At 42.8% G+C, this 19,358-nt stretch overlaps 1 long non-coding RNA gene across 1 annotated transcript; it reads right to left on the bottom strand.

The window, feature by feature from the left end:
• Positions 1-280: 280 nt before the first annotated feature.
• On the bottom strand, positions 281-17,567 carry LOC140184922 (uncharacterized). The gene is made up of 4 exons (XR_011882473.1): positions 16,712-17,567; positions 6,744-6,847; positions 5,560-5,653; positions 281-431 (listed from the first exon to the last, which is right to left on the bottom strand). It is a non-coding gene; the product is annotated as an uncharacterized lncRNA (long non-coding RNA).
• Positions 17,568-19,358: the final 1,791 nt, after the last annotated feature.

Raw genomic sequence — 19,358 nt, 5'->3', positions numbered from 1 at the left:
CCCGAATTTTGTTGGCTCTACATCCGGTACTTACAAATAGATTTGGGCGGAATTATTCACAAGCTCCTGTAGTCCAAGCCAGTGTTAAATTACACTGGACAACAACTTTTTTTTGGAAGTGTTGCTTTCTCAGAATTTTTTTTTGTTTATGATAGACTGCTTGAAGCTGAACACATATATAATTTCAGACTACTTATATCACGTAGGAATTTGGAGAAGCAAGAAATTAACTTTTATTGAATATAATGCATTTAATTGCATAATGGTGCTGACTCTTTGCAGTAGTCCAACTAAGCTAAAAATGTTCTGTTGATGATTTTCGTTTGTTCTCAGCCTCTGAGGCTTCTTGCTTAAGTGTCCAACAATAATCAGCCAGCATTAATGGATTCCAGTTGCCCTTATACCGTTTCTCCATGACTGCAATGTGAAGTCTAAATGGGAATCCAGAAAATGAATCTTTAGTGACATGTTGCACTTCATGCTTTTGTATGCTTGAAGCATGTTGTCAGCCAGCTGCAGGTAGTTTGAAACGTAGAAAACTACCTAGGGTTACCCATAGCCCTCTATTTTTCTAAGCTCCATGTACCTATCCAGGCGTCTCTTAAAAGACCCTATTGTATCCACCTCCACCACAGTCGCTGACAGCCCATTCCATGCACTCACCACTCTGTGTAAAAAAATACACAAAAAAAAACTTACCCCTGACATCCCCTTTGTACCAACTTCCAAACACCTTAAAACTGTGCCCTCTTGTGTTAGCCATTTCAGCCCTGGGAAAAAGCTTCTGACTATCCACACGATCAATGCCTCTCATCATCCTATACACCTCTATCAGGTCACCTCTCATCCTCTGTCGCTCCAAGGAGAAAAGGCCAAGTTCCCTCAACCTATTCTCATAAGGCGTGCTCCCCAGTCCAGGCAACATCCATGTAAATCTCCTCTGCACCCTTTCTATGGCTTCCATATCCTTACTACAGTGATCTGACCAGAATTGAGCACAGTACTGTCCAAGTGGAGTCTGACCACGTTCCTATATAGCTGTAACATTACCTCCTGGCTCTTGAACTCGGTCCCACAGTTGATGAAGGCCAATGCACAATATACTACCTTAACCACGGAGTTAACCTGCGTAGCTGCTTTGAGTATCCTATGGACACGGACCTCAAGATCCCTTTGATCCTCCACTCTGCCAAGAGTCTTACCATTAATACTATATTCTACCATCATATTTGACCTACCAAAATGAACCACCTCACGCTTATCTGGGTTGAACTCCATCTGCCACTTTTCAGCCCAGTTTTGCATCCTATCAATGTCCCGTTGTAACCTCTGACAGCCCTTCACACTATCCACAACACCCCCAAGCTTTGTGTCATCAGCAAATTTACTAACCCATCCCTCCACTTCCTCATCCAGGTCATTTATAAAAATCATGAAGAGAAGGGGTCCCCAGAACAGATCTCTGAGGCACACCACTGGTCACCAACCTCCATGCAGAATATGACCCATCTACCACCACTCTTTTGCCTTCTGTGGACAGGCTAATTCTGGATCCACAAAGCAAGGTCCCCTTGGATCCCATGCCTCCTTCCTTTCTCAGTAAGCCTGGCATGGGGTAACTTATTAAATGCCTTGCTGAAATCCATATACGCTACATCTACTGCTGTACCTTCATCAATGTGTTTAGTTACATCCTCAAAAAAATTCGATCAGGCTCGTAAGGCATGACCTACCTTTGACAAAGCTATCTGACTATTCCTAATCATATTATGCCTCTCCAGATGTTCATAAATCTTGCCTCTCAGGATCTTTTCCATCAACTTACCAACCACTGAGGTAAGGCTTACTGGTCTATAATTTCCTGGGCTATCTCTACTCTCTTGAATAAGGGAACCTCTCCCGTCCCCATTGATGATGCAAAGATCATGGCCAGACACTCAGCAATCTCCTCCCTTGCCTCCCACAGTAGACTGGGGTACATCTTTGTCTAGTCCCGGAGACTTATCCAACTTGATGCTTTCCAAAAGCTCCAGCACATCCTTTTTCTTAATATCTACATTCTCAAGCTTATCAGTGGGCTGTAAGTCATCCCTACAATCGCCAAGATCCTTTTCCGTAGTGAATACTGAAGCAAAGTATTCATTAAGTACCTCCGCTATTTCCTCTGGTTCCATACACACTTTTCCACTGTCACAATTGATTGGTCCTATTCTCTCACGTCTTATCATCTTGCTCTTCACATACTTGTAGAATGCCTTGGGGTTTTCCTTAATCCTGTCCGCCAAGGCCTTCTCATGGCCCCTTCTGGCTCCTAATTTTACTCTTAAGCTCCTTCCTATTCGCATTATAATCTTCTAAATCTCTATCATTACCTAGTTTTTTGAACCTTTCGTAAGCTTTTCTGTTCTTCTTGACTAGATTTACAACAGCCTTTGTACACCACGGTTCCTGTACCCTACCATCCTTTCCCTGTCTCATTGGAACACACCTATGGAAAACGCCACGCAAATATCCCCTGAACATTTGCCACATTTCAGCCGTACATTTCCCTGAGAACATCTGTTCCCAATTTATGCTTCCAAGTTCCTGCCTGATAGCTCCATATTTCCCGTTACTCCAATTAAACACTTTCCTAATTTGTCTCTTCCTTTTCCTCTCCAATGCTATGGTAAAGGAGATAGAATTGTGAACACAATCCCAAAATGCTCTCCCACTGAGAGACCTGACACCTGACCAGGTTCATTTCCCAATACCAGATCAAGTACAGCTTCTCCTCTTGTAGGCTTATCTACATATTGTGTCAGGAAACCTTCCTGAACACACCTAACTCCACCCCATCTAAACCCAGTAAATTTATTAACTCCTTCCTGATTCTAACTTCCACCCACAGAGACTCCGTAGACAATCCCTCCATGACTTCCTCCTTTTCTGCAGCCGTGACATTATCTCTGATAAACAGTGCTAGACCCCCACTTCTTTTGCCTCCCTCCCTGTCCTTTCTGAAACGTCTAAAGCCTGGCACTCTAAGTAGCCATTCGTACCCCTGAGCCATCCAAATCTCTGTTATGGCCACAATATCATAGCTCCAAGTATTGATCCACGCTCTAAGTTCATCTGCTTTGTTCATGATACTCCTTGTATTAAAATAGACACATCTCAGACCATTGGTCTGAGGGCATCCCTTCTCTATCACCTGCCTATCTTCCCTTTCACACTGTCTCCAAGCTTTCTTGATTTGTGAGCCAATGGCCCTTCCTCTATGCAGCTCCCCCATTTCACGCACATCTGCTCTCACTCCATCCTCCCGCCACCCCACTAGGAATAGGGTTCCCCTGGTCCTCACCTACCACCCCACCAGCCTCCGGGTCCAACATATTATTCTCGGTAACTTCCGCCACCTCCAATGGGATCCCACCACTAAGCACATCTTTCCCTCCACCCCCCTCTGCTTTCCGCATGGATCGCTCCCTACGCGACTCCCTTGTCCATTCGTCCCCCCCATCCCTCCCCACTGATCTCCCTCCTGGCACTCATCTTTGTAAGCGGAACAAGTGCTACACCTGCCCTTACACTTCCTCCCTTACCACCATTCAGGGCCCCAGACAGTCCTTCCAGGTGAGGCGACACTTCACCTGTGAGTCGGCTGGGGTGATATACTGCGTCCGGTGCTCCCGATGTGGCCTTCTATATATTGGCGAGACCCGACGCAGGACTGGGAGACCATTTTGCTGAACACCTACGCTCTGTCTGCCAGAGAAAGCAGGATCTCCTAGTGGCCACACATTTTAATTCCACGTCCCATTCCCATTCTGACATGTCTATCCACGGCCTCCTCTACTGTCAAGATGAAGCCATACTCAGGTTGGAGGAACAACACCTTATATTCCATCTGGATAGCCTCTAACCTGATGGCATGAACATCGACTTCTCTAACTTCCGCCAATGCCCCACCTCCCCCTCGTACCCCATCCATTATTTATCTATATACACACATTCTTTCTCTCACTCTCCTTTTTCTCCCTCTGTCCCTCTCACTATACCCCTTGCCCATCCTCTGGGTTCCCCCCCCTCCTCCTTTCTTTCTCCCTGGGCCTCCTGTCTCATGATCCTCTCATATCCCCTTTGCCAATCACCTGTCCAGCTCTTGGCTCCATCCCTTCCCCTCCTGTCTTCTCCTATCATTTTGGATCTCCCCCTCCCCCTCCCACTTTCAAATCTCTTACTAACTCTTCCTTCAGTTAGTCCTGACGAAGGGTCTCGGCCCGAAACGTTGACTGTACCTCTTCCTAGAGATGCTGCCTGGCCTGCTGCGTTCACCAGTAACTTTGATGTGTGTTCCTTCCTCCGTCTCTTCAGTTTGGTTCCCACCCCCCAGCAATCCTAGTTTAAACTTTCCCCAATAGCCTTAGCAAACCTCCCCGCCAGGATACTGGTCCCCCTGGGATTCAAGTGCAACCCGTCCTTTTTGTACAGGTCACACCTGCCCCCAAAGAGGTCCCAATGATCCAGAAATCTGAATCCCTGCCCCCTGCTCCAATCCCTCAACCACACATTCATCCTTCACCTCACTCTATTCCTATACTGACTGTCACATAGCACAGGCAGTAATCCTGAGATGACTACCTCTGTGGTCCTGCTTCTCCACTTCCTTCTTAATTCCCTGTAGTCTGCTTTCAAGACTGCCTCCCTTTTCCTACCTATGTCGTTGGTACCAATATATACCACGACCTCCGCTGTTCACATTCTCACTTCAGGATATCGTGGATGCGATTAGAAACATCCTGGGCCCTGGCACCTGGGAGGCAAACTACCATCCGTGTTTCTTTCTTCTGTCCACAGAATCGCCTGTCTGACCCCCTAACTATAGAGTCCCTCATCACTGCTGCCATCTTCTTCCTTTCCCTACCCTTCTAAGCCACAGGGCCAGACTCTGTGCCAGAGGCACGGCCACTGTTGCTTCCCCCAGGTAGGTTGTCGCCCCCAACAGTACTCAAACAGGAGTACCTATTGTTAAGGGGGACAGCCACATGGGTACTCTCTAGTATCTGACTCCTGCCCTTCCCTCTCCTGACTGTTACTCACTTACCTGTCTCCCAACGCCCGTGTGAATACTTGCCTATTGCTCCTCTCTATCACCTCCTCACTTTCCCTGACTAGACGAAGGTCATCGAGCTGCATCTCCAGTTCCCTAACCTGGTCCCTAAAGAACTGCAGCTTGACGCACCTGGCGCAGATGTGGCCTTCCGGGAGACTGGTAGTCTCCTGGACATCAGTCATCTACCACCTAGTACAGAACACCGGCCTCTCAGACATACTTCCTATTCCTATCCTTCACAAGTAACTTACCTCGTCTCAACCTGTTATTGCCGAAGCCCCATTGAGCCAAAGCCCTTCTACTCTGACTCCCTCTACTCTGTCATCTGCTCCTCTGATGCACACTCTATAAAACTGTCTTCTTTTTATATTCTTCCCGCTGGTCTAACTTGCTGACGTCTATGTGCCTGCGCAGTTTGGTGCTCTGTAGTTGTCAAGAAATTTTTCAACAGCATCCTTGAATACCTTCCATGCGATTTTCTCTGGTCCCACTAGAAGTTCTTCAAATTGCCTGTCATTGACCCAATAAACTTTATCCAATAAGAGCAGGTAATTTCTCCTGGAAAATGGAATGAACGAAGATTAAATTACATGCATCAAATCAAGCTCAGTGACTTCCAACAGAAAAATCACCAAACCATAAGACATAGGAGCAGGGCTACGCAATTTGACCCATTGAGTCTGCTCCACTATTCAATCATGGCTGATTTATTACTCTTCTCAACCCCCTTCTCTTGCCTTCTCCCCCTAACCTATCAACCTCTATTTTAAATATACTCAATAACTTGGCCTCCACCACCACCTGTAGCAATGAATTCCTTGGATCACCACCCACTGGCTAAAGAAATTCCTCCTCATCTCTGTTCAAAAGGCTGTCCTTGTTTTCTGAGCTGTGCCCTCTAACCCTAGACTATAAGAAATCCCTCCACTATACGATACATCCTCTCCACGTCCACTCTATCTAGTCCTTTCAATATTTGAGAGGTTTCAATGAGATTCTCCCCCCTCCACATGCAATACATTAACCCTTTCATTCCCAGGATCCTTCTCGTGAACCACCTGGACCCTCTCCAAAGCCAGTGTATCCTATCTTAGATAAGGGGTCTAAAGCTACCCACAATACTCCAAATATGGTCTGATAAATGCCTTATAAATCCTCAGCTTTGCATTACATCCTTGCTTTTATATTCTAGTCATCTTGAAATGAATGCCAACATTGCATTTGCCTTCTCATTGAAATGACAATTATGCAGTCATCTCCACTCTGCCTGGTTACAGCACTGGCATGTTAGGGAGGTCAGGCCAAGGAGATAAAGAAATATAGGGAGCTAATTTGCAAGAACATAGGGAAAGACCAGGTAGCTGTGAAATGAAAAGCAGAAAATATTGGAAACACATAGCAGATCATATAGCATCAATGTAATAATGGAATTAATTGGATACCTTTTTCAAAGACCCATCAAAGACAGCAATATGTATGCCCTGCCTTCTATGCTCAGAGTTTGTGGCTTCTCCAAGTGAGGTTATTCATTGGGATAAAATGGCACAGGGGTGAATGACTTGGGTGTAAGTATCTCCAACGCATTTCACGTAGGATTTGTAGAAGACCATCCTCCCAACAGCCACTGGTGTCCCACAGGTGAACTCACCTGATCACCCTACTTCCCAATCCTCTTCCTTCTTGCTTGATGTTCATCAACCCAAAGAGAGCTCCCAGGAGTTCAGCTCAATATGTTTTCATGGAGGCAATTCTCTAAGAAGAGATGGAACATGTTATTGAAAAAGATCACATAAAGGATTGTCAGGAATGTAAATCTGACATTATAAATCCTTGGGCATGACAGAGAGGCCCTGATGGGACGAGTGTTATGACACCACTATCAGGATGTAGGAACTTTATAGCACTGTGTGCTGTCAAAGAATGAGAGATGTGCTTATTACAATGGGATTGTGGCCTCCCAGAGCATGGACTGTGGTGTCAACAGGAGCAATTTGTCAAAGAATTTGAAGACACCAAGACATTCTAAAAAAAGGATTGACAGTGGTACTTGTAGAGGAGTGTGTGCATGACTGACTTTCAACATGAACATGTATGTTGTCTTGTTTCTGTTGTCTGTGTCTCTGTTACCCACACTGGTTCAGGAGTCTGATGGTTGAAGGGTAACAACTGTTCCTGAACCTGGTGACGTGACACCCGAGGCCCCCTGTACCTCCTTCCCAATGGCAGCAGCGAGAAAAGACCATGGACTGGATAATGGGGGTCTTTGGTGTGTGTGTGTGTGTGTGTCTCCAACTGAATAGTGAGATTACAATCATAATGAATCACATGGTCTCCTTCTGTGTTTCTTGAAACCACCATCCAAGTTGTCCCATGGTTACAATCACCAAATCGTCTCTGTTTAAATTACCCACACGTCATAGCTAATGTGTAACTTTATAAAGCTGAGTGCAAGCTGAAAACATTTTAAACCCCACCATGAGCTGTTCAGCTCCAGACTCAGCCCACAGTTAACAATTCTGGGTTATGTGTGACTAGATCTGTGGTTTCATAAACATTTAATGTCCAGGTTATAGGAAAGCAGAGGATGTGGTCCATCTACTGCTAACACTTGGGAGGTTAGATCCTGTTAGGGCACTACCTGACCTGGCCTTTTCATTTCTCCAGAGTTAAATTTGATATCCTTTTCAACTAGACCCTCCCCCCAAACACTGGCTACAGTTAAAAGAGAAAGAACATCGTGTCCATAGAAAAAGCAATACGCAAGTCCTTAATAAAGAAGAACTGGCAGTTGTCTCGATCAGAAATTAATTTGTTTACATACAGGAATGAATGTTCAGGACTGTCTGTGTGTGTGTGTGTGTGTGTGTGTGTGTGTGTGTGTGTGTGTGTGTGTGTGTGTGTGTGTGTGTGTGTATACAGTATATACTTATATGGAGCTTTGCTAACACTAAGGTAGAGAGGAGGGTACTTTGTGTATTCAGTTAATGATGTGATCTGAAGATCTTAAATCCAGTCTGTAGCCTAGTTAGAGTTAACATAATTAGTCTGTGACAGTTGCTCTGAAGCTGCTCTACAGACAGATTCTGCCTATGAGATAGGGCAGGAAAGAATTAGCTCAAACTTACACATTTTAAGGTAAATCTCTATCTCCAGTGACCCCCAGTTAAACTTACTTTTCTATAGCTTTCCCAGACTTCAGAAGATCTAAAATTGGTTTACATTCAATGAAATACTTCTAAAATGTTGATGCTCTTGTGCACACAAAAAAGCAGCATTTGACAAAGAACAAATAACCTGTTTTTTTGTGGCAGGGTGCTGGGGTCTGGTGAGAGATAAATCGTGACCAGGATAGCCAATATACTTTGAATAACTCTACATTGAGTGAGCAGCAGTTTAATATTTCATTTAGAAGACGATCTGACAGATGGTGCAGTACTCCCTCAGTACTGTACTGAGGTATCCTGGGACATGGGCTCAGATTTCCCAGAATGCAGTCTGCTCATAGCCTTCTGACTCAAGAGGCACAAGAAAGGATGGCTGCAAACACACAACTGTTGAGAGTAAGTTTAGTGTGGGGAAGTTCAGGAGGAAAACCATAATGGTGCTGCACTCCTTCAGGGGTTTGAAGCAGAGCATTCGAATAACCTAGAATCTTTTCTTCATATTACTTAGGAAACCTGAACTGATTTGCATTGCAGGTTTTGGTTGCTATGGAAACATAAATATCCCTTTCTGATTGCTTTGCAAACCACCAGTCTAACAAACTGAGCTGATGCTATAAAAGTATATATTTTTCTCTCTTTTTTGAGAAAGCACCAATACTGGAGGGGTGTTCAGTTACAAATAAGGCACCGTCAGATCAATCAGGCCTCATCAGGAGCAATCAGGAAATTGACTCTCAAGTGCTAAAGTAGCTGAGAGAGCAGATGATAAACTATCTCTTGTCTGATGCGCTGGCAGTACTTAGAAATAGAGTGAGATGTGTTAGACAACCCAAAGTTGTGGAGATTGATGACTGATCTTCCAACTGCTGAGAGCTTTCTGAAAGAACAGCGGGTCGTCAGAGAGATCCCAAAATTAGCGAGTAACATGTATCCAGAGAAAAAGTTTTCTTGTTGACAGTTTGTGGAACTAATGGGAAGTGCAAGATTTCAGCCAGCAGACAAGAATGTTTATTGGGTTAAAATATTTGTTTAGCTGTAGAATAGATTTTTGCTTTAAGGTTCAAAATGGTCTGGGACATCACCAGATGTCATGTTTTAATTGTAACTGCAATATAAATTCAAGATCAAGGAGCGACTTGATGGACAGGTTTAACTCATAAGGGGTTTAGATGAGTTGAGTCTCTACCCAGGGTCTGAAAGGCCCATAACAAGAGGCCACAGAATTAGGGGGATTGATATTTGAACTGACAAGCATTTTTCTTCATGCTGTAACAAATTGCATTTGTATAGCATTTTTAACATTGCAAAACATCCAAAAGTGCTTTATGGGAGTACTATCACAGGTTATAGGATAGGAATGTATTGCATAAAAAATGATGGAAGCAAATGCAACTGTAGCTTTCAAAAAGAAATCGGTTAATATCACAGTGATAATAGGAAAGAAGCAGACAATGAGTCTGAGCTTCTTGAAAGAGCAGCCTCCAAGCCTGCAGATAAAAATCCTCCTATGCTGTACTGTTCTATGACTTTATGAACAGAGACAGTAATTACTTTACCATTGGCCTACATTGATTCCTTGCTAGTTGTAGCTCAATTTTAAAATTCTTATCTTTGTTGCATTCTTTCATGACCATCCTGTCCCTTATCTCTCCAATCATCTCCATCCCTAAAACAAGCCCCAGTTCCCACTGTCAGAACTCTGTGCTCCTTCAATTCTGGCATCCTGAAAATTTAACAACTTCATTATTGGCAATCACTCAGTTGCCAAGGTTTGTAATTCTTTCCTCAAATCTCTGCCTGTTTACCTTTCGAGACATCTTTTAAGATGCCTCATAAAGTCTGTCTCATTGGCCAAGCTTTCCATCTGTCCTAATTTCTCCTTGTATGAGTCATCATCATTTTTTCTTTTGCCAATACTGGAGCAGATCCTGATATTGTGCTGTGTTGAAGGTGCTATATAAGTACAAACTGTTGTTGCTTAAGCATTTTGGAATATTTTATTATGTTAAAGGTGCTAAATAACTGGAAGTTGTTGTGCATATATTATAACTTTAAAGGAAATATTTTTATTCTTATACTGACTTTGATATGTCACCTTGACAACAGCAGGGCAGGCTACACAAATTCTGCACATTTTTAAAAATGTGCATGTTTGTAATCCTATTAGTTAGGCGCCTGAGGGAAAAAACGCTAACCGCAAGAGTGAATATGAAAGCTAAATATCCATTTTCAGGCTACACTTCAGGAAAGATGTCAAGATCTAGAAGAGGGTGCAAAAGATATTTTGTACAACATTATCAGGGAGGAGGGAGTTCCTTCTATTGGAGAGAATGGTGATGATTTCCTTGCACCAAGGAGGTTAAAGGTGCATCAAGAAAGTTGAAGGAGTTAAATAGAATGATCAAAATTATGAGTTTGAACACAATAGACGGAAAGGAGCAGATTCCATTGGCAGAGTCGGTAACTAATGGATGCTGACTTTAAGTATTTGGCAAAAGGCCCAGAGGTAGGGTGCAAAAGAATAAATTAGGTACTGCAAGTTGTTATTATTCTAGAATATGCTAACTGATATGGTAGTGGAAGCATACTCACTAGTAATTTTTCAAATGGGATTGTTTCCTTACATAAAATTGGAAAAGTGCAGGAAAAAAAAAGCTTTGGGAATGGGATTAATATGTTGGCTCTCTCACAGGCAGGATGGGCTAAATTGCTATTTCAGTGCAGTACAATTCAGTTACAATATCTACTTCACTCCAATAAAACTTCACAGACTTTTGAATATTGTGCAATACCGAACATGAAATTGTACGCACAAGAACAGCACTGTGGAAAGAAGCGACTGCAGCTTCTTAAAATAACATGGGTTATTTTGGTGGACCCCAGCATAGCCAGCTACTGGAGGAATGACCAAGAGAACAGAAAACAGTGAATGTCCAGACTGTAAGGTATATGTTACAGGACACAGCTGGGACTTATTGCTGAGACACCACAGAAGAGGCCACAGAGGGACAGGGTGTCCTCAGCTGACAGTTATCTGCATATCTCCAGTTAATGTTTTTATGCAGCCATGAAAATAATTGCTGCACTATTGGTATTGTGCTTTCAGCTGCCTGGGCTAGTAGCTTTGGAATCCAAAGCTTTCCTCCTCTAAGATGCTGCTTAATTTCTGCTACTCTATTGGTTGTCAGCTTCTGTGGCTTAATGTCATGTTTTGTCTGATAATACAGGGTAAATTTTTTCAACAAAGTTGCTTCCTGGGAATTTTGTTTTGTTTATGATAGACCGTTTGAAGTTGAACACTAATATATTTTTAGTCTACTTCTATTACGTAGGAATTTGGAGAAACAAGAAATTAACTTCCATTGAATAGAATATGCTTAATTGGATGATGGTGCTGATGCTTTGCAATAATTCAACTCAGCCAAAAATGTCTTGTTGATGATTTTCATTTGTACTCCGTGTTTGGGGTTTCTGGCTTAAGTGTCCAATCAGCCAGCATTGATAGATTCCAGTTGCCCTGATACCGTTTCTCCATGACCGTAATGTCCTGGTGAAACTTTTCACCATGCTCGTCACTGATGGCGCAAGATTTGCAAGGAAGAAGTCTAAATGGGAATGCAGAAAATGAATCGCAAGATTTGCAAGGAAGAAGTCTAAATGGGAATGCAGAAAATGAATCGCAAGATTTGCAAGGAAGAAGTCTAAATGGGAATGCAGAAAATGAATCTTGAGTGACATGTTGCATTTCATGGTTTTGCATGCTTGAAGCATGTTGTCAACCAGCTGCATGTAGTTTGGTGCTATGTAGTTGCCAAGAAAATTTTCAACAGCATTCTTAAGTGCCTTCCATGCCACTTTCTTCGGTTCCACAAGAAGTTCTTCAAATTGCTTGTCATTGATTTGTGGACCCACAAAAATGCCTTCCTTAATCTTGGCATCAGTTGTTCTGACTTGAATTATGAAATGAAATAACAAATATAGTGATTTTAAAAAAGTGCAATAGGGAAATGTCATGTTAATTTTCATGATCAGCAGCCCAAAATCCATAAGATACTCCCAGAAGTATTCAGGAAGCAAAATCTTTGTTGTCCAGTGTACAACAAATTATGAACTGGCTTAGGGTATTTTAATACAATAAAGGTACCTTATATATTGGTTTTGGAGCACAGGAAGCCTGTAGTTTTTTTTAAGAATGTTAGTAAAGGAATCAAGAACTGCTGGATTTAGGGTTGGTTGAAGGTTAGAAGACAGTCCAGGTGAGGTCACAAAAAGATTAAATAAGCATTCTAGCTTTGATGCTTGCGAAGTGTATTGTAGGGAGAGACCACAGAAGAGCAATGTCCACAAGATGAGGATAAGCTGTCTTGTTGACAGATTGGGGGAAGCTGATCTGAGGGTCACACAGTTCACTGAGCTCTTGCACTTCTGAACCTACGCAAGTTGACAGCTGTGGAGGTTGATGGAGCCCAGACCTCAGTGCAAGGTGTTCCTGGGGCCCTAAGCGGGTGTGGTAGCTTTTATTACATGTGGAAAAAAAGACTTGGCGTTTATAACCATCCTTCATGAATGCAGGACATCCCAGTGAATTGATTTTCAATGTTGTAATTATTATTTATACAAGGTTTCATAAACAGTAATATTATGGAGGTCTGGCGGGGAATAAATATTGTCCAACAAAACAGGCCTCTTTTCACAAAACAAGCATCATCTTTTAGAGAGTTTCAATTTAACGTGGTACCTGAAAAGCAGCATCTTTGACAATGGTCAGGATGGACCTTGTGTTGACACTGGAACTGTGACTCCAGACTGAGAGAGATATAGATGCTATTCACCGAGATACAGCTGAGTCCCCTGGATGAATATTTGTCCATGTGGACTTCTTTAGAGACACTTTTTCCTGTGAGTCTGTGCTTCAGCAAGAGATGGTGCTCACAGATGTAAGAGAAAGAAAACTGAGCGGACACAACAACCCAGTGAGGCTCAGTAACCCTTCTTGCCACTATCCCGTTTCATTAAATTCACACAAACAGATCTGCTAGCGGCATATGATTAGGTTATTCACCCTCTTGAGCCTGTTCCACCATTCATTTAGTTCATGGCACATCTCTGTAATCTGCACAGCCACAGAGGTAATCATATTAAAAGCTTAAAAAATTCTATGAGGGCAGATGGGTCAATCTGGCAGACATTTGGCCCAAGCATCTTGGAGCCAATATCTCAGTATCAAGGACTTGAGATGGAGGGACTTACAATGCATCTGCCCTTTTTTCTCCACTGCACTCCACAGTAAGTGCTCAATCAACATAATAGATCATTTCCATCCTTAGTCCTGACAGTGGTATTAAATGAGTTGGCAGATTGATCAACCAAGTCAGTGTCTTTCAGGAATGTTCAGGAGAAACAAAACCCGTTTAATTGTCGTGTTCATTCCTCAAGGTTACCAAGAGGGAGGTGAAATCTGCAAACGGCTGAAAGGAATGATCAGATAGCAGACCATATATTTGGGTGGCAAAGATCTTTCTCTAGAAAATTCCTTTTGGCATTATGGGATGGCCTTTGTGACAAGCTATTGAAATTCACTGTCTGTGTCTGACCTGCTCAGGCTTCTGTCTCTGTAATGAATGAGAGGCATGAAGACAGCAAGTGCTTTTGGGTTAGTCTCCAGCATAAATCATGCATTTTCCGTTAGTAGACTAAATGAATATCAAAAAAACACTGAGCATTTTTACTTAAGGATCTGTTATGTATTCATAAGTACTGGAGTTGCAGGCATATATTTAAATCAAAATTTGCATTGAACAATGTTTTCAAATTCAACCCTTTAACATCCACACAGTTCTGATACTGTTTAGATTAAAGCTGGTATGAATCTGCAGCAAGGGATGTTTTAAATGAATTAAAAATTACCTTAAAATAAATTCACTTTCTTCAGTCATTAATATGAAAAAAGAATAGACACATTTCTAGAAGGCCCCTCAAGACTTTAGGATATCTCCAAGTGCCTCCTGACCAATGAAATATTTTATGAAGTTTTATCGCCATGTTGTAGCAAATAGTGTAACTGACGTGTGTGCAGCAAGATCCCACAAACAGCACTCATAATGATTAAAAACCTTCCTGGAACTGAAACTTAGCTGCATTATTGTGTTTGAAATTAAAACTATGATTTCACTTGAATTGAGACATTTCTTTTTAGTTAAACCATTATTTTGGAAAAAAATATGTTTTTTTTAAACACTAGGAATTGTGGGAAATTTGGATGAAATACCCAGTGTTAATGGAAAGTAGAAAAGGCAGTATATAAAAAGAGTGTTTGGATCTGAACCTGACTCATTTGTTCAGTTTTGCTGTCTGGTTTATATCTCAACAGCTTTATTTTGTAAAGTACTTCATAAGTGCATCAGCAAACAAAGTGACACTGGGCCAACAGCCATATAAATATGGTCAAATAAGAAGATGTTGAGGGCTGTTTTAAGGGAGTGGGAGTGGTGGAGTATTTTGGGGGTGGGAGTAGAACCTGCAGAGCTTGCAGCTGAGACTGTTGAATGTTGATGACTAAAATTTGTGATGCAAAAACAACCAGACTTGGGATGAGCGCAGAGTGGCTGGAGGCATGGAAAACTGGAGGATATCACAGTAATTGGTGCCAATGAGAGAAAACTTTGGTCACCAAATTATACCTGAGGATGCTGAAGAATTCTATTGTCTTACGTCCTTATTTAACACCCATTTGTCAAAAGCTCAGGAAATTTATGTTTGTGTTCAAACAAAATACAGTTTGTTCTGTTGTTTCAGTTTGATGCTGCTTGGCCAACAACAGAAGGTGAAGAATTGAAGGAAATCAGATTTTGCTTGTGTGTGGAGATATAAATATGGCTGGTGACCTTTTACTTGCTCCTCATGTGGCAAAGCAAATACAGAAAAAGGGCATGGATGTGTGGTGGAGAGAGTGAGGCAGAAGGGGAGGGATGGTGGAGGAACAGAGAATGAATGTGTGATAGAGAAGGCATGAAATAGTTGTCATTGTACATATAAAGTATGAGACTGCTTGTGAGTGTCTGTGTTTGTTAATACATTAATGAGAAAATGTGAATGTATGTATGAGATGGAGGTGCAATGTGTGTGACCGAGAGGAATGTACGTACGACTAGCATGCATGAGAGAATTTACGTAAGAGGATGCAAGTATGAGTTTGTGTACAGTGGGTAGAGTGCCAAATTGAGCCCGTTTGTAAATATTAGTTTGAAGTATGAGGTTGAGAAATGAAACTTGGAATAAGAAAACAGATATGCTGGGGAAGATGAGATCAAGTCTGAGTGTGAAAAGGAGAAAGTAAGGGTTGGCTTGTGCAAAAAGCATGAATGAGTATGAAATGGGCAACAAGGAGATCTGAAAGGAATAAGTGAAAGTGGAATAAAAAAAAAGGCTGAAAGCAATCAGCAAGTCAGGCAACATTAGTGGAAGTTGAAACAGTTAACGTTTGGGCTGTGGAACTCTTCATCAGAACTGAGAAATACAGGTTAGTTTTTGGTAGCAGGGAAGCCGAGTATGGATGTGTAAAACAAAGTGAGTACCTTCCATCTGAAGATCTGGAGGTGACAATGAGTTTGTTCCAGTACATGAGAGGGACATCTGCTGGAGATAGATGAAGGTGTACTGGTCACACAGGGAAGGCTCCTGGGGCACCTGTGTTGGACTAGGTAGTTCCTGGTGTATTTGGTTCACACAGATAGTTAGTTATGTGTGGGATTCCCATTAAAAAGCAGGATGTAAATGATATGCCCTCTGGAGGCTCTGCACTCTTTTGTGCTAGGTACGGCGCAGAAATAACAGGAATGATATTGGCTGGTTGACAGTGGGTGGGGGGAGGATGCAGGGTTGCGTGCAGTCGACGCAAAGTTGGAAAACCCAGTTGCTGGAGAACAGATATCGTGTTTACTTATGGCTAAAGGATTAGATCTGCTGAATACCAGCGGCAGACAGTTAGGGTCCCAGAGCATTGAGACCCTTGTCTGCGGTTCTTCTACGTGATGTCCCTCGCCCAGCGAGGACAGCTTTTCACTTTCGCATTTTATCAGTGATTCAAATGCAAATTACGGGGTCAGGAGATGAGGCAGTTCTCACATAAACTTGATTCTTCGGATGAATGCAGCGCCTGTTAGCCATTGTCCACCGGAGAGAGAGCAAGGGGCAGAAGCCGAGAGACTCGCCTGGCAAGAAAATTACAAGAGCCAACTGAGGCTACGGTACAAAGTGGAGAGGAGTTATACCAGATGGTCTGATTAGAAAGGTTTCCCCTCCGGCATCTGAGCAGTACTTTTAACGTGCATATGTCAAAATGTTTGAGAAAAAGGGACTAGTTAAACCAGATTTAAAGATTAATGTTCCTTCCGTCCTTTTAGCAAGAACGGTGTAGTGTGTCACAACGCCCCCATTCCACCTCCACACTTACAGCAACGGCAGGATGATAAATCAGCCGCTCAAAACGTACTCCTGCCAGTACATTGACCTTTACTCCTCCCTTGCACAGTTGACCCTCTGTATTCCGCAGTGATGCGGTCGGTGCTGCTGCAGTTGAGACTTGGTCCGGCCTCCTTACCGCGAAATCATTGCAGGTCACCGAGGAAGGAGCGCGCGAGATCAGTTGCCGTAGACTTTTCCGGTTTATTTTTCTCCAGCGATCGCAGTTAAAGATTGCACCGTGCCTGTCACAAATAAAATAATCCAATTCTTGGAATTGTCACAAACTATCACACAAAGGGCGTTTTATTGTTTGGAAATCAGCGAATGGATTGGGTGAAACTGGGAAGAGAGGGAGAGAGGTTGGGGAATGGAGGGAGAAAAAATGAGAAGAGGGGAACAGAGAAATGTGGGAGAAGGTGATGGAGGTGAAGCAGCAGGGGTGTGGTCAGCGCTAGAGGTGTAAATCTGGCACTGAGCCTGAGAGAAACAGACATAAAATAGGAAAGAACAACGAAATAAAACAGGGATTGGGTTTAAAAATCCGTAAAGGATGGTGACGTAGTCAGAAATGGTCAGACACAGCAGAATAGATGAAGGAAGAGGGGAAGAAAAAATAAAGCGAAGGAGCTGGGGAGGGCTAATTTCAAGATTTTGGGAGCAGAAGCAGCGGGAAGGCCCAGGAGAATGGAGGCACAGAGGAATGCGAAGACGCGCAGGGCTAGAAAGAGAAATATACAGAGATGGAGAAACACGCGAAGACAAACGGAGGTCAGAGAGAGAGAAATAGTTAGACCGAGAGACGCAGATGGGCAGAGAAAGACACGGAGAGACAAGAACCATGAAGAGAGACAAATTGAAGAGTGGAGAAATAAAGAGACGGGGCCGAGTAACAAGCAATCGACTCTCGCATTAATAAGACTCCCATTCCCATGCATCAAGACAAAGAAAGGTTGAAGTGTGTTTGAAGGAAAGTGCTGTGTTTGTGCTTAGGCTTCTGCTGCTAGTCTGCGTTTCTGCCACATTGCTTTGTATGTCGTTGCTATTAGCAGTCCGGCACGAAATGCAGAAGATGAAATAGAGGAAATTTGAACTCTTGGTGCAAAGTAAAAATGCAGTCAGGAGAGTCACCGACATGCAGTTCTAATTTTATATATAGTTTGCGTCTTCAGACACACAAAAAAAGCTGATCTGGCACATTGGTCATTTCAATCCTGTCCCCGCTGACCTCTCCATGGGGGTCCCGAGAACTGTGTGTAGAGGGTGGGGTGAGTGTCTGTGGGAAGGTTTCTGGGGAGGTTATTGATCGTCTTATCAAGGAACTTGACATTGTTGAGAGGGATAAAAATAAATTACACCCAGATGGATTTTTTTCTTGCGTTCCCTTGCAAGTTTCATTTTCGCGACTGTCAGACGACCCCAGGGGGTTTGAGCGGTGGGAGGTGGAGCTTCATATTAAATAAATCAGCACTCGGGGAGGAGCGGGGTGATTTTAACTTCCTCTCACCCTGCTCTCCAGTCCTTGAAGCTCGGAGGCAAACGTAGGCTTTTTTTTTCGCGACTCCCTTTTAAAATTTTTTTCTTCCTCCACATTGCAGAATTCCTGTTTTCTTTCAAGCACGTCTCCTTGTTTAACCTCCAGTACTGCCCGCCCCCAACACAATCCCCCTTTATTTTTGCTTTCGCTTGAATGTTTAATTTCTGGTGTCAGATTCATGGCTGGAGCTAGTCAGCGAATTAATAAAGTACAGAAATGCAAAGCTTTTTCTTATTGCATTTCATCGATCTCATTGCGGCGCCTTTAATGGATGAGTTCGCTCAGCTCCGGGGAGTTGTTTGCAAACGGGAGTGGAGAAGGAGAATGAGACAGTCAGTAGAGGAGAGGGATAAGGGAGGAAGGCGGAATGAGCGGATAAAAGGAGAGAGGGATACATTTCGTGAAAATAATGAAGGCTTTGTGTGGAATGATTTCTTTTTGTTATTGTCTATTTACCCTTGCATGCACAGGGTTACTGCAAATAACCCTGACAAATTTCTATCTATTCTAATCCTTCAGTGCACTTTTGTATGCTTCTGTACGTGCGTATTTGACTTTGTATGTGTGTGTGTATACCTCTGTATATTTGAGTCTGTTTCTCGTGTTACTATATATGTTAAGTACGTGTGCTTTTGTGCTTGTGTGTGTATTTTTGTGTGTGTTCAAAACATCTACAGCCCTGGCATTTTGTACTGTGAACATATGGAATATCGTTACAATGGAGGGAACAACTCCTGGGAAAACAGCCCTGTTGATTCCACATTAAATAGTATTTAGCAGCATTGTGTCGGATACAGGTAATCCACAGTTAACATAAATGCCTAAAGAAGCTCGTTGATATGAAAAACGCTGCACATGAGACTTGCTTTAGTTTATAACAGTTTGTTACTGCTTGCAAGATTTGGTGATGAGTGATATTTGTAATTTTAAACTTTATTTGTAAATTATGCCAAGGGATGAAAGATTTTGGGAGAGCTGTTCAGCACTGGCCACACAAGGACTGCATTGAGTATTTTATGTTCGTGTAAATTGTAAACCTACCTCACTTGGGCTGCATCTTGAGCAGCACTTAAAGCTTGACCACCAGCCAGCTGTTCAGTTC

The sequence above is a fragment of the Mobula birostris genome, chromosome 20 (assembly GCF_030028105.1).
Source record: "Mobula birostris isolate sMobBir1 chromosome 20, sMobBir1.hap1, whole genome shotgun sequence".
Classification (NCBI taxonomy): Eukaryota; Metazoa; Chordata; class Chondrichthyes; order Myliobatiformes; family Myliobatidae; genus Mobula; species Mobula birostris.
The sequence above is the reverse complement of the archived record's forward strand: the minus strand, read 5'-3'. Positions and strand labels throughout refer to the sequence as shown.